Source organism: Artibeus jamaicensis, unplaced genomic scaffold (assembly GCF_021234435.1).
Source record: "Artibeus jamaicensis isolate MK-2021 breed Jamaican fruit bat unplaced genomic scaffold, CSHL_Jam_final contig_387, whole genome shotgun sequence".
Lineage (NCBI taxonomy): Eukaryota > Metazoa > Chordata > Mammalia > Chiroptera > Phyllostomidae > Artibeus > Artibeus jamaicensis.
Window position 1 is genome coordinate 28,194,731 of NW_026521812.1, and position 14,180 is coordinate 28,208,910.

General features: G+C 30.5%; 1 protein-coding gene and 1 non-coding gene across 2 annotated transcripts in view; both read right to left on the reverse strand.

Annotated features, from left to right (window-relative positions):
- GRIK2 (glutamate ionotropic receptor kainate type subunit 2) overlaps window positions 1-14,180 on the reverse strand; it is a 592,671-nt gene that overhangs the window by 116,422 nt on the left and 462,069 nt on the right. The gene's annotated exons all lie outside the window — the stretch shown is intronic.
- LOC119042006 (U1 spliceosomal RNA) lies at window positions 13,655-13,816 on the reverse strand. The gene has a single exon (XR_005081143.1). It is a non-coding gene; the product is annotated as a U1 spliceosomal RNA (small nuclear RNA).

Here is a 14,180-nt window from a genome sequence, read left to right on the forward strand (position 1 = left end):
ATATTTTTCAAATTATTGTTTATAGAGATAGTACTTTTTGGAGGGAGAGGAACAGACAGACAAAGAGGATTAACAGAGCCAGCTGGAATAATTTTCAAACAATGTGAATCACTGACCGAAAATTCATGATATATTATTATTTAGAACCTGATTTGAATTTATATACTCTCAATCTTGTTATAAATTATGATCATAGGTTTAATATTTTGGGTATATACTATCTTATGATCACAAAGAAACAAATAATAAACTGACTGATTTTAGAAAACAAATAAACACTTGGTCACAATTTGCAAAAAGCAGCTGCCATTTATGAAGTTTTTATCTATCAGTATATCTTATTTGAAATAGCTAAGACCTAACCTCTAATACTTCCCATTAACTAAAAAAGACAGTGTACAAGAAGAGCCAGAAGACTTACATACAAAAGATTAAAATGAGTAAACCCTTTGCAGGTTTGACCATATAATCCTTTGATAATTGCATTTATTTCAGGATAAGCCATTCAAAATTGCTATCTGCCCAACCTGCATAAGATGAACAAACTAGAATCATGTAGGTAAAAATGATTGGTTGTCCCCAGACAAGGCATTTTAATATTACCACAGCTGAGTGTTTGACACTGCAGGCTTACATGGTGCTGAACTCACTAATTTTATGGCTTTTGCACTCACAACCCTTGTATTTCATATACAACTAGGCCATTAATAATTACCATTTGATGCTGTCTAATATGTAAATGAGATTTCAAATACAATGACCTCCTTCAGTCCTATTTATAGAGTCTGGGTCATAAAATAGGCAAATTAAGCTCTAACAAAAAAATTACAACCTCATAAAAATATGTAGCTTTGTAATTATCTCTCAGATCAAAATCTATATAATTTATCTACCTACATTGCTGATCATTTCCATAAGAATAGGTAATTAATTTTGTCCTTGCAATAAACAGAAAGTAAAATTATCAACTATTTTTCAAAACACTTTCTCCATTAAAACACATGGTAATATTATTAATAAAACTCAAATTTTTTATTTATTTATTTTATTTCTTTAAAGATTTTATTTATTTATCTTTAGAGGGAAAGGAAAGGAGAGAGGGAGAGAAATATCAATGTATGGTTGCCTTTCGTGTGTCCCCTGCTGGGAACTGGCTTGCAACCCAGATATGTGCCCTCACTGGGAATCGAACCTCGATCCTCTGATTCATAGGCCCATGCTCAATCCACTGAGCTACACCAGCCAGAGCAAAAGTCAAGTTATTTAAGCCATATATATTTTCTCTCAAATTATAATTTCCCAGTATGAAAAGCAGAGCATAGTTGCTAGGTTTATCACTACTTTAAAATGTCTTTTTTTTTGTTTCTTCTAATTATGTAATTATTTTATATTTTTTTAATGCCTGTAATGTTTTCTTAAATATTCAATGACTGTCTTTCTGATAATTTAATAGAAAAATAATTTACAATTAAGCATAATAAGTTGACATTTTTAAAGGTTTTATTTATTTATTTTTAGAGAGGGGGAAGTGGGGGAGAAAGAGAGGGAGATAAACATCAATGTATGATTGTCCTTTGCACACCCCCTACTGGGGACCTGGCCTGCAACCCAGGCATGTGCCCTGACAGGGAATCAAACTGGCAATGATTTGGTTCACAGGCCTGGACTCAATCCACTGAGCCACACCAGCCAGGGTCTATAAATTGTCACTTTTAAATAGAAGTGGATTTGTTTAAGTTTCATAATTAAATTTAAAATTTTCACATTCATTATTTTACTTTCTGTGAACATAAGCAGATGAGCTCTTATAATAATTCCATAAGAAATCAAAAGCATAGATGTTAAGTCAAATCTTATTCAGGTGATTTCATCTACATGAAATTTATATGATGAAAACAAAAAATTTAAATGAATTTACACATTAAAGTAATATTTCACATCTCTGATTTAGCAGGCTAACTGGTTATTAGTATAAAACATGATCATAGATAATGTTGAAATTATAGAGGAAAAGTTGTCTCATGGACAAATAGTATGTTTGGAAAATGCAGAGTTAAACTATCATATCAGATTTCTTTACTGCAAGACTTTTCAGAGACTTCAATTTTTTAACAGTGAAGTTCTGAAATCTAGGACATAGTTCCCCTAATCTTATTTGATCCTGGTATTCTCTTGGGTAAATTTTTTCCCCTTAGTAACAATGTGTTATCTGATGTTTTGTAAAAACTGCCCAGTGATATACTGTAGTCCATTTATATTGTGTGTGTGTGTGTGTGTGTGTGTGTGTATATATATATATATATAATAGACACTTCCACAATAAACAATTTTTTTGCTCTTAACTCCTTCATTGTTTTAGAAGAGGTAGGGAAAGCATGGAGGCACTGAACTCTCCTACACAAAAAATAAACCAGGGTTGGCCCAACTGGTGAGGTTCAGTTTGCTGTGTGCCATCCTGCACAGGTTTGATTCCCAGTCGGGACACACGCCTGGGTTCAGGGCCGGTCCCTGATCTGGGGGCATTCAAGAGGCAACCGATCAATGTTTCTCTCTCACATCAATGTTTTTCTCCCTCTCTTTCTCTCTCCTTTCCCCTCTTTCTAAAAACAAATAAATACATCCTTTAAAAAAGATTATTTTTATAGGACTGAAAATGTATATTTTGATAGCATCACTTAATGTTTAAGTAAAAATTAATGTTTCATATATAAAATTAATTTGGTATATTCATGTTTCAAGAATATAGGCCAGGACCAGAAAGAAAGTACAAATCTCTAAAATACAAAATATTTACACTTACTTTTGATAAATTCTTAAGCTTCATTAACTCATTTTTAAAGGAATATTTGTTTAAAATAAGAAAAAGGGAGTAGTCAAGCTGCTTGGAGACAGGTACCCTAATAACAGATGAGAAAGACAAGTTCAAAAATAAATATTTGAAACAAGAAATTTAAAGGTATTTCATGTGTGGCCATACATTACTTAACAATTTAAAAACTCCTGTGCCAGACAGTCAGTAACATACCCAAATAACATCTTTCTAACAATAGAACTGAGTCGGGAATATATTCAGATGTAAGATACTCACATCTGCAAACTCTTTTGGAACAGCCAAGCAAGATAATTCTAGCCAATAATATGTAAATAAAAACTCTTTTTCTGAATTGAAGGCATTGTATTTTTGACTTTCACCCATTATTCTTTCTCCCTTCTGCCCACTGGGATGCAGACGTGATGCCTGAAGTTGCAGTGGCCATCCTGCAATCAGGAGGACGGAAGCCTCAGTCTCTGACTAGTGCGGCAAGTACACAGAAGGTGCCAAGTTGATGTCATCTTTCAGTCTTGCCCTGCCTAATTTAAGACTCTGTAACAAGAGTAACCCCCTATTTATTTAAGTAACTATTCTATTGGGTTTCTGATTCTCTACATGTGAAGCTATTCCTACTACCATAGTAGGCTCTGAACCTATTGCTGAACTATCAAAGTGCCTTTACCAATGTTTACAATATTGTTACTGAATGATCTTAAAAGTTTATTTGTCTTAGAATTTTTGATTAAAAATGACAAGCAATGAAAATCATGGCATCGTTCAATATTTTCTAGGTAAAGAGTTAAAGTTTTCTAGTTTAATGACACAATCTCGATAATTCAGAAAACAGCATCCACCAAGGCTCATTCCATAAGCTTGTCATATAGCTAAAGTTCCCCTTAGGGTACTCTCACCTTTCCATAGATATTTTAACATTTAGTTAACTTCAAAGTTATGCTAACTGCTTAGATATCAAATTATTTTTATAAATGGAGTGATAATTTGGTATTTAAATATAGAATTGCTTCAAAGGTTCTAATTGCATTAATAAAAGTTCTAATTATATTAATAAAATTACTGATTGATTAATTGCATTTACTATCAATGAATTAATAATTGAATTAATAAGACATTGTAATTGTATTGTTAATTGCTGCAAAGATTCCAATTGTATTCATACACTGTATTGATAAATTGCAGAACCTTGAAAACCTACTCCTTTCAAGGTTCTACAACATTATCACTATCTTCCCCATATCTTTCTGATACGCCCTGCATATCTATCTGCATAAATACATTCCATCTGGACTGACTGCTATTCACTTCTATTTCCTATGTTTTTCTTTTCACTTGAGCGTGTTATATATTAGTAGTACACTAGTAGCTCTTACTGTCTTGAAAGAGCAAACCCTGCACTTATCTTCACGATTTGGCACTAAGTGAAACTCCACCATTGATAGCTTGACATTGGCTACAGTGGTAGTATTTATACCACTAAACTGGCAAACTGCTACAAATCAAAGCTTCTTTCTTTGCCTTAGCCAGCTATTGAACAATACACATCACACCACTGAACAATACACATAATTTATGAGGAATTTTTGTCTTTTTGTTCATTGATTAACCTTAGCCTTGTATATTAGTAGTTTTAATGCCACAATGTCACCAGATTTATACAGAGTGGAATACAAGGGTTATTGGTATATGAATGCTATAATAATATGCCATTGAACATATTATTAAGGAGATCTGAATGAATTGGAAGGGCTTAATGAGATGATAACAGTGATCAGTTATTTTGATTTGTAATTTATTAATGACAAATTTAAATTGAGATCGATTTCAGTAAAACTATAATCTTGAGGAAAAATAAACATCACTATTACTAGGAAAAATCAATCATAAATGTCTTCAAAATGTAGGCATTCCCGCTGATTCCTGTTTAAATATTTATTTAATGTAGGAAATTAACTTCAACAATAAGCTAGGTTTAGATCCTGTGACCTATTAATATTCTAAGAAATCTATGTTCTTAAGTAAAATTAAGTCATAACTCTATACTGTAACCTACTCAAGTTTTTAACAAGCTAAAATTGGTTTTATTGTTATGAAGCAAAAAATCCTTATTATAATCATCTATTGATCATTTTTAAATTTCTGAGAAAAAGGCATTTTATTTGCTATAACACTCAGGCAATTTTACAAATGCGAAAATAAAAAATAGAATTCTAAACTTAAAGCTGAAATTATTTTTAAAATTATGCAATGGCTTTTATATAGTTTCATCAAATAGCTACAAATACCATATTTTAAAAAAACACCCAACTGTTCAATCAAATTAAGAGTGGCTTTAAATTTGGAATAATAAGGAAAATCCCCCACATATCAACATTGTATAAGAAAGTATAGGTTTGTTTTATCAATAATCTCTTACCAATATAGTTATTTATTTGTAAGTGAAGTAGCAAACATTAAAGAAGTAATCATTTTAAAATCAATATGAGCACAGTTACATTGCAAAGAATTCTCTCTTAGACTTACAGAGCAGAAGCAAGTGTTTAGCTTGCAACACACTTGCTAAGTATTTTAAAAGCAGTAAGTCCAGTATTAAAAGGCTCAAGGCAGACTGCCCTCAGATCAGTCAGGTGGTCATGTGGTTTCTAATACTGAAAAATGAAACAGACTATGCCTTTTAGAAAATGGACACTTAGTAAGTCAATAATGCAATCACTAAGAACTTGAAACTAGCATTTGAAAATGGCACTTTGTTTTCTAGCCTTACTTGGACATTTAAACTGGTTTAGCTAATATGCAAATATCTGGATTATACAAAGATAGCGTACCATAAACATGCAAGGCGCCTAAGTTTTTTTCTCATAAAATTTAACTATAAAATTAATTTTAATATGTTTCATAAGGTTTAATTAGTTGTGAACTTTCTTTTCTTTCCACTAAACATTCTTTGAAATTACACTATTGAACCAAATATATCAATAAAATATTTAAAAGGTAAGGTGTCTGCACTGCATATGCAGTTTAGTATCTAAAGTAACTGAAGTATGTTTGGAAAGCATTCACTTAAATTTCTAAATTAAGAAATATAGATATAAGTAATTTTTGGCAGAAATTATTTCAAATATCTTCCTGATTAAAAACAATTTGAAACCCTAATGGAAAATTGAATTAGTGATATGAAAATTTTGAAAGCAACATATATTTCCCTGACTGAATCTTACTTTTTCATCTCCTTTTACAAACAAAATTATCACTATTTTCAATTTTCTTGGTAAAATCACTTTATTCATAACAGTTTCCAAAACATATCTTCAGTCAGTCTAGTGAACTGCTAAGCTAATATTAAAACACACCTCCCAGCACCCCCATTCTCCATACCAATAAATAGTAAGGGAAGCAGGGAAACACTTACCTAATATTATTATGTTAAAATAATATTCAGGTGCATATTCTGAACCAACTTAGATGACAGTTGTAGCCCTATTCTGTTTATAATTTTATCATGCCAGTAACATTCAAAACCTACCATTTCACCTTTGCTTCAAATATTAAATCCATTATTAATAGAAAAATTTATTCTAAATACAGTTCCCTCATTTTATCATCTTAGGAGAAGTCAGACAGGACAAATAAAATGGGAAATATTTTAAAATAATTAATTTAGAGTTATACATCTCTCACAAAGAATAGCAGAAAATTAAGCAATAATCAGGCCAGGTTAGGGGAATGGGGGAAGGTGGGAATTACATTTTATATATAACGTATTGAAACTAAATGATATTTCAATTCAATGTACATTAGACAAAATAGAAAAAATTATTATAGTTTTATAATGCAGATGTTTATAATAACTTCATTAATACAGTTTAGTTATAAAAGTTAATCAGATTAATTTCTGGGTTTCTAAACAGAATTTTAATAATAGGTATAAAATTAATATATTTCTAACACTAATAAGTTCATATTTTATAGCATTGAAAATCAATACAATAGTTTCTGTTGTTTGTTTTACTAATTCTATTTATACAAAAATAGATGCTATCATTTCCTATTGCTATTTGCAACAGAAATGACATTTTTCCTAAAAAAATATGCATATACACCCAACAGGATTGATATGAAAACAACTTAACTTGATGATATAATTATGTAATGGAATGTAAAAAATTATAGCAATTAAGGTGTTGTGACATGCTCTAATGAATGAAGTCATACTGGTTGATGACACTATATCTACTACTCATTAATAATTTGGATAGAGTGCATTATTTTACATAGCATGAAGAAATAGTCATAAATTGCTACTAAAATTACATGCATACATTTTCATTTAATATTAACGATAGTTTTCCCATACCCATGAGTTATGAAAAAAATCAAATTGACATCAATAATAGCATTTTGAGTCTCCAAAAACAGCTTACAATGTAGATCAATTATTTTACTATGTGCAGCTAGTAAGTTTCATGTTGAAAAAGTTAGCATTTCTAAAGAAAAGGTTTATGAGGCAAATTTGTGGATGTATGGCTTGCCAGTGTCTGCTGTCTAGGTGCCCAGGTGATTGGGAATACTTTTTAAGCTTTCTTAATTGCAGATCTGAAGAGAAAGCCATGTTTATAAGTATAGTTAATAAGGTGACTCTATTATCACTTGTTATTATATAATAATAATATTCTGCTAACATGTAGAACAAATATTTAATACAGCATTCTTTAAAAAAAAGATAGCCAACTTTTTCCCCTAAAAATCTTAAAAGGAAAGAGTGGAAGGTGAATTTAATGTTATAGTTTTTTTTTTAAGTTGATACAAGCACCTTTTCTAAATCTGTTTTCTTCTAAATCTTTTTTCTTTTCTTTAGAACCTCCACTTCTATAATAAATTAGAATTGTAAAAGTATAACTATTATAGCAATAAACAAGGGAAAACTTCTCTAATATCTTTTCCAGAAGTACGAGGTGTGGAGTGGGTGATGTGTTATCAATTTGTTCCTTATAACCAACCACAAAAACATAGACTTACTGAGAAAAGAACATAATCTATTAATCTCTCTATGGTTCTCAACTGTAACCCAGGTTTTATTGACAAGCATTATGTATTCATTCTTTTTCCTTTTTTCTCAGTGACTTCTTCCATATGATCTACCAACCCAGTATGAGACTATATAGGAAAGCATCTATCTGAAAAATCTACGGCAAAAAAGTCAGCTTTATTTAGATAAAAATAAAATTTCACTAACTCAGGTATCATACTTACCCCCCGAAACTGACCTATTTCTCTACATTTCTTAAGACAATTGCTTTTTGGTGAGCAGAATGTTTATCGATGTACAACAAAAACATGTAGAAAGAAAATAAACAAGCAAAACCCCTAGTGAACACTTATTTCCTCATTATCTTTGTTGCACTGACTTCCTGCACAGATTTCACAGCTCTCACCTCTCTTGATTAGACATGGTAGATGAAAATGCTTTATCAAGAACACGATTTAAAAACAGCTGACTTTGGGGGGATAGTTTAGAAATTTGAACACCTTTCTTAGGTGACCGAGAACACCCCACCCCCTAAAGTCCAAGGAGACCATTTTACTAATGACTACAGAATGACAGAAGAGCAGTTTTGTTTTGTTTTGGTGATGAACCAGACAAAACCAGCTAGGAGATGACCTCTGACACACAGTTCCTGGTGTTCTGCAGCTATGGGGAACCAACTACGCAGACATGGCAAAATAAGGGAGATTAAGTGCATCACTTGGTGAGAAATGCTTGGTTCTTTTTATCTTATTGGTTCTTAAGAATTACCTCAAATAGTTATTATCCTATGGCAAAAAAAAAGAGAGAAAAAGGAAAAGAGGAATAAATAAAAAGGAAGAAAAACAAGCCATCCACAGCACTGTGAAGTATATGAGGCATATATGAGGCATGGTGGCCACTGCAAAGAAGCCACTACACCACTTTTCCCAAGCTTTCAAAGAAAGAAATAATTTCTTACAAGAATACTTTTTCTTATCAGTAGATGTGATTATGTGTGTGTGTGTGTGTGAAACATATTTACATCTTCCATAAAGCACTCATTAAGAACAGAGATGCCGTGTTTTGGTAGCACATATACTATTGATAATTTACTAAGTATTCAAATCTTTACCATTCTTGAGTTTCTTAATGTGAATATATAGACTGTAATTTATAAATTAGTATCTGTGATTTACTGAGCTAGACATTGTATAACTTCTGAATTGAAACTTCTAAAAGTGACCATAGGGTGACTATAGTTCTCAGAAGCTCATTGGCCAACATATTTATTGAGTGAACGAATCCCCTTGCAGTGACGAGGCAGAGAGCAGCTTTCTCACTCTGGGGACTCTGAATTCAATTTGGAGGCAAGGAAAGACACAGAGGCAAATAATTTATCCATAGAATATGAAAAATAAGTATGCGCTATCAGACTTCTGCTATTGCATATGTACTTAATTTCATCCTAACAATCAAAAATATTTTATGTAAAAAAATATTTTGGAAGAAATGTGGAAATTTCTAAAAGATATTTGAAAACATTTATCTTTTTAAAAATATGATAACAAGCATCTGATTACAGAAAAAGAACTTTAACTTAATTTTTAAAAATTAAGTAAATTTTTAAATTATCTTTGTTTTACTTTTTTCTCAAATCTTTCATACTTACAAATGTCTAAAATATACTTATAAAATTTGGCAGAAATATGCTTATTATGATGATTAAGATTCTCACCTATATCCAATAAATGCAATTTCAGTCAAAATCTCCTGCCTCAAATATTGAGATTCCATGTTCACTAGACCTGGGAAGAAGTCACTGATTCACCTTAGTTTCAATTAGTTCAGTTCTACTAATTCTACCAACTAAAAATTATTTTCTGGGCTTGTGACTAGTTGTCTACTTTGTAGCCATAAATATTACTGAAAATATTAATAATAAAGAGCTACATTATTTTATAATATATTTACCAAATAACAATTGTAGGAAAAACTGTTAATGTAGAAGTAATCTCATCTCCTACAGAAACATATCTGAAAGTAAATTTATTTTTAACCAGCATCATCTTCAGGTCCATAATTGAGATATTTGTTAATATAATCAATTTGTAATCCTTTTCATACTTGTGAAAGGCATATTATCAAAACAGTATGATTTTAAACCAAATTTTCATTAAATTTTAGAAAAAAATGCTAAATGGGAATAAGAATAATTGATTGGCTTCCTTGCAATATATGTGAGTAAATAATGACTAAAAAATATATGTTTTATATATATATATATTTATATCTAAAATTATGTTATGGAAAGGCAAAACCAAAATGGTTTTAGAGTAAGAGATGGGCAGTTTGGTGGCCAAGGCACACAGCAAAATTGCCATTTCGTTTCGATGTGACAACAGTCTTTTTGGCAGCAGATTAGTTTAACATTGAACATCCTACCAAAACAGTAATCCATTTCCATGTGCATAATAGTTCATTGTTGCCCTTCACTGTACATTAAATGTCACCCATTATTGTGGCAGGAATACAAAAACTATTGCACACAAGTCAGGAGCCAAGATCAAAGCTGTTAACGCATGCACTTTGGACATGGTTTTCTGAACTTAGTTAAACCATCAAAAACACTATGTTTGGAACATCTTTACTTCTGAGTGCCAAGAGATATACAGAATACTTTTACCAGTATAAGGACTCTCAGTAAGGCAACAGCCTTATCATCTTGTGGACCATGGACCATGTTAGAGCCAAAACATATATTCTGGTGGTCATAGTAATAAACCCTTCAGCTGATCTAAGGATAGCACCCCCTGCTGCCTAACTCAATAATACAATACACAGTATTCTAATGTTCTGAAAATAATGCAAAGCAATTAAATGCAAAATATACAAGCAATTTTATACTCTTTTTTATGCTTAAAAACTAATGTTATGTATTTAACACATTGAATATTTTTTTTATTTTTTTCTTCTTGCTATGAAGGGTCTGATTAGTCAATGTTGCTTACCTTATTTTACTCTTTTCCCTATTTCAACCATACTCATTTGTTCATTTAAGTAGTCTAAAAAATTCTATAAATAATATCCTTACTAGAAAATTTGATATAGTACTATTTTTCTTCTCCAGAGTTTATTTGTATTTAATTTTTAAATATCAATGTCAGAATAAAATATTTGATGTTTTTCATATACTCAGGGGATAATTACTATGGTTACTTCAATCCTGTTGGAGAGAAATGTGTGCACCATTCTTTTTTTTTTTTCTGGTCCTTAGTTTTTCATCTCTGTATGACAAACTACTGAGAACCCTGGACCAGATTTACATGCTGTATTTCAATACAGTTCTGGTTGTCTTGGATACAACTATGGTTAAAAGAAAAAAAAACTGTAATATTATGAGAATTTAAATGGACTTATTTTATAAGTAGCATCTAGTGTACCAATATCATCAGGTTTTCATGAAGGAAATATTTGAAGCAAGGTGAAAAATACCTCTCATGATTAGTGTAAAGGGTGGGTTCCGTAACCAGTTTTTATATAACTAACTGACATTTTTATACTGATAAACCTAGGTCAAAGAAAAAGAGAATAGAAAGGAACAAGTGTGATTAGGTACAAGCCCATAATGGACAAGACTTCTTCCTAATCCTCTGCGAGAAAAAAACTACTGTTCGGATACTTGGGACATGCCGTTCTTTGTCTAGAAAACCATGACCCGGGCCCATCTTTACTCCTCAATCAGATTTCTCAGCTAATTCAGGGAAGCACGCTGGTTATGTCATTATGCTACAAACAACATTGCCACTGTTTGCAAGATATCAGAGACTATAAACCAAACCCGGACATACAAATAAGACCACATAACTATTGTAAATACTGACTTTAAAACTTAGAACATTTGTTTAGTATTTTTTTAGATCAGTTTTTCCATATAAAATAAGAGTAAGGGAAAAAATTTTAAATGTATTATTACAATCACAGTCTACTTTTAAATTCAATTTTTAAAAACAAATGATAACATTTATGATCAGCTCTTAATTGATCATAAAATTAATATTGTTAATACTATGATACAACAGATAATTTAATAAACCTCAAATCTGTTATTCTAATAATTAACAGTCTACTTTATAGTCTATTTTATAGTTGTGAATTTTTCTCCAGTGAAATAGGTTACCAGTGATTTTTTTCTTAGAAAAATATATTTAAAAGAATGGCACTCATGAAAAATGGGGTAATTATCAACTACTTTTATGAACGTCATTCAAGGCCAATAGGTATTTATTCTTAGGTAAAATGAAAATGCTATATTTGTTTTAAATTGATAAAAAATATCACAATTCCATTTAAATTAATAGGTAATTAACTTCTACAATTGAAACTTGTAATTGTTTCTGTATTTGCATTCATGAACTTCTTCCATGGAAGAAGAACTCAATACTATATGTCAAGGTAGATTTTAATTTAAAAAAGCATTTGGTTTGGGAGTTTCAGTTTGGAATTTAAAATGGCTCTAAGAAATTTTTACTGCATTTTTTAAAACTTATTTTAGCAAGAATATCTAAAACTATTTATTATGTAATATAGGATATCTAACTATTTATTGTATAATAGAAACAGGTGTACCTGCAGATTTTTTCTGTATTTTTCTTCTATGCCTTGCAATATTATTGTTCTGTTTCCCTTGGGGACAGATTTCAAAGTCTTCTGGACATTGAATAATTTAATCTTTAAGACTTGGACTCATCTCTGAATACATTTGAAACAGGATGGCTTTTGTTAGTCACCATAAAGTGTATGTGTGTGTATATATATGTAAATATACACATATATTCATATATGTATAAATGCACATATATTTACATATATAAATATAAATTGTGTGACCATATATATATAGTCAAAGATGCTCTAAAATAAGAAAGCTATTTTATTTTCATAAGACATGAAAGAACCTAGAGCTAAAAGCCTGAGATCTTTATACTCTAATTTATCCTGGGGACAGGAACTTTAAATAGCAGTGTTAACACTCTTGACCAAACAGCTGCAAAAGTTATATGTATAAATGGTTCCAACAGGAGTTTTCAGTCAAAGCTAAGTGATAGTTGCCTGAAGTACTCAAATGCTAATATTGAAGCAACTAGCTGTAATATTATAAATTTGTAAAACATTTATGCATAAATATATCAAAATATTTGTGTATAAGAAATGAATATATAAAAATACATAAAAATATTATGCTATTACCATAACTATTTTATTTTCTTTTAATTGAGTGAAGTAAATGTTTTTACTGCTGGGAAAATATGTATGACTTCACTGTAAAAATACTAACTTCAAGGAAAAATAAATACTTTAGTGATAAATTGATCAGAAGAACCTATTTAATGTAATTAAAAACATTTAATGTTAATGTTATGGCAAAAATATTAATAGTCATATATTATAAATTTTATCAATGTGAAATAACTATATCTAAAATTCTAATTTATTTTGGGTTTAGAGCAATCTTTTTATATGTACTAAAATACAAAGATTCGAAGTTAATAATAAATATAGGACTTTCAAATTCATTAGAGTAATAATAGTGTTCTGAGTCCTGAGGGATGGTTTTATGTTCTTAATAAAGGCAGAAGAAAACTTATATTGAAATGGTCTAGTTGTTAAAAATTTGATAGTGAGGTAAGCACAAATGAGAAATGATTACAAATTTCCACCTCCAAAGTAATAATAAATTAGCAAAAATTAACATAATTAAGCCATATCATTTATTGTAAAGGCCATTATGTAAATATAAAGGCATTTTTCTTTTCTGGGGTATGTGAGGGAGAGTGTGAATTCAGTCCCCCATTAGCACAAATTATGCAATGAAGTTTCCCACATTTGGGGAAATCACATGGTCAGCACATCCTGAGAGCAAGGGATATGCCTCGCCCTGGAAAACCACCTTCAGGATCATGGTATCTCCCCTGCTAGTTAAGTATACACAGAACTACTTACTTTTCAATTGGGCATTTGAGTTCTGATTCTTTGATTGAAATAAACTGTACATGTCAACAAAATAAGGCAGTATATGTGGTGATACATTTATTATTTGAAAAAATGATAAATTGTATGTATAAAAACATGGTAATCTTTTTATATTTCAAATGTTTATTTTTAATTAGATTTGGTTCAGTTAAAAAGAAGGCACCTTTTAAATTTTACCCATTTGTTTTTTCTTATGATTGATTTATTAATTCAAATTGATAAAAACATACTAGTATTTTACTCTCTGGTTCAAGGGAAATCTTCAAAATGAAATCGTTCTTACATCATGGTGATTAGGACTGCTTTTAGATTCTGAAT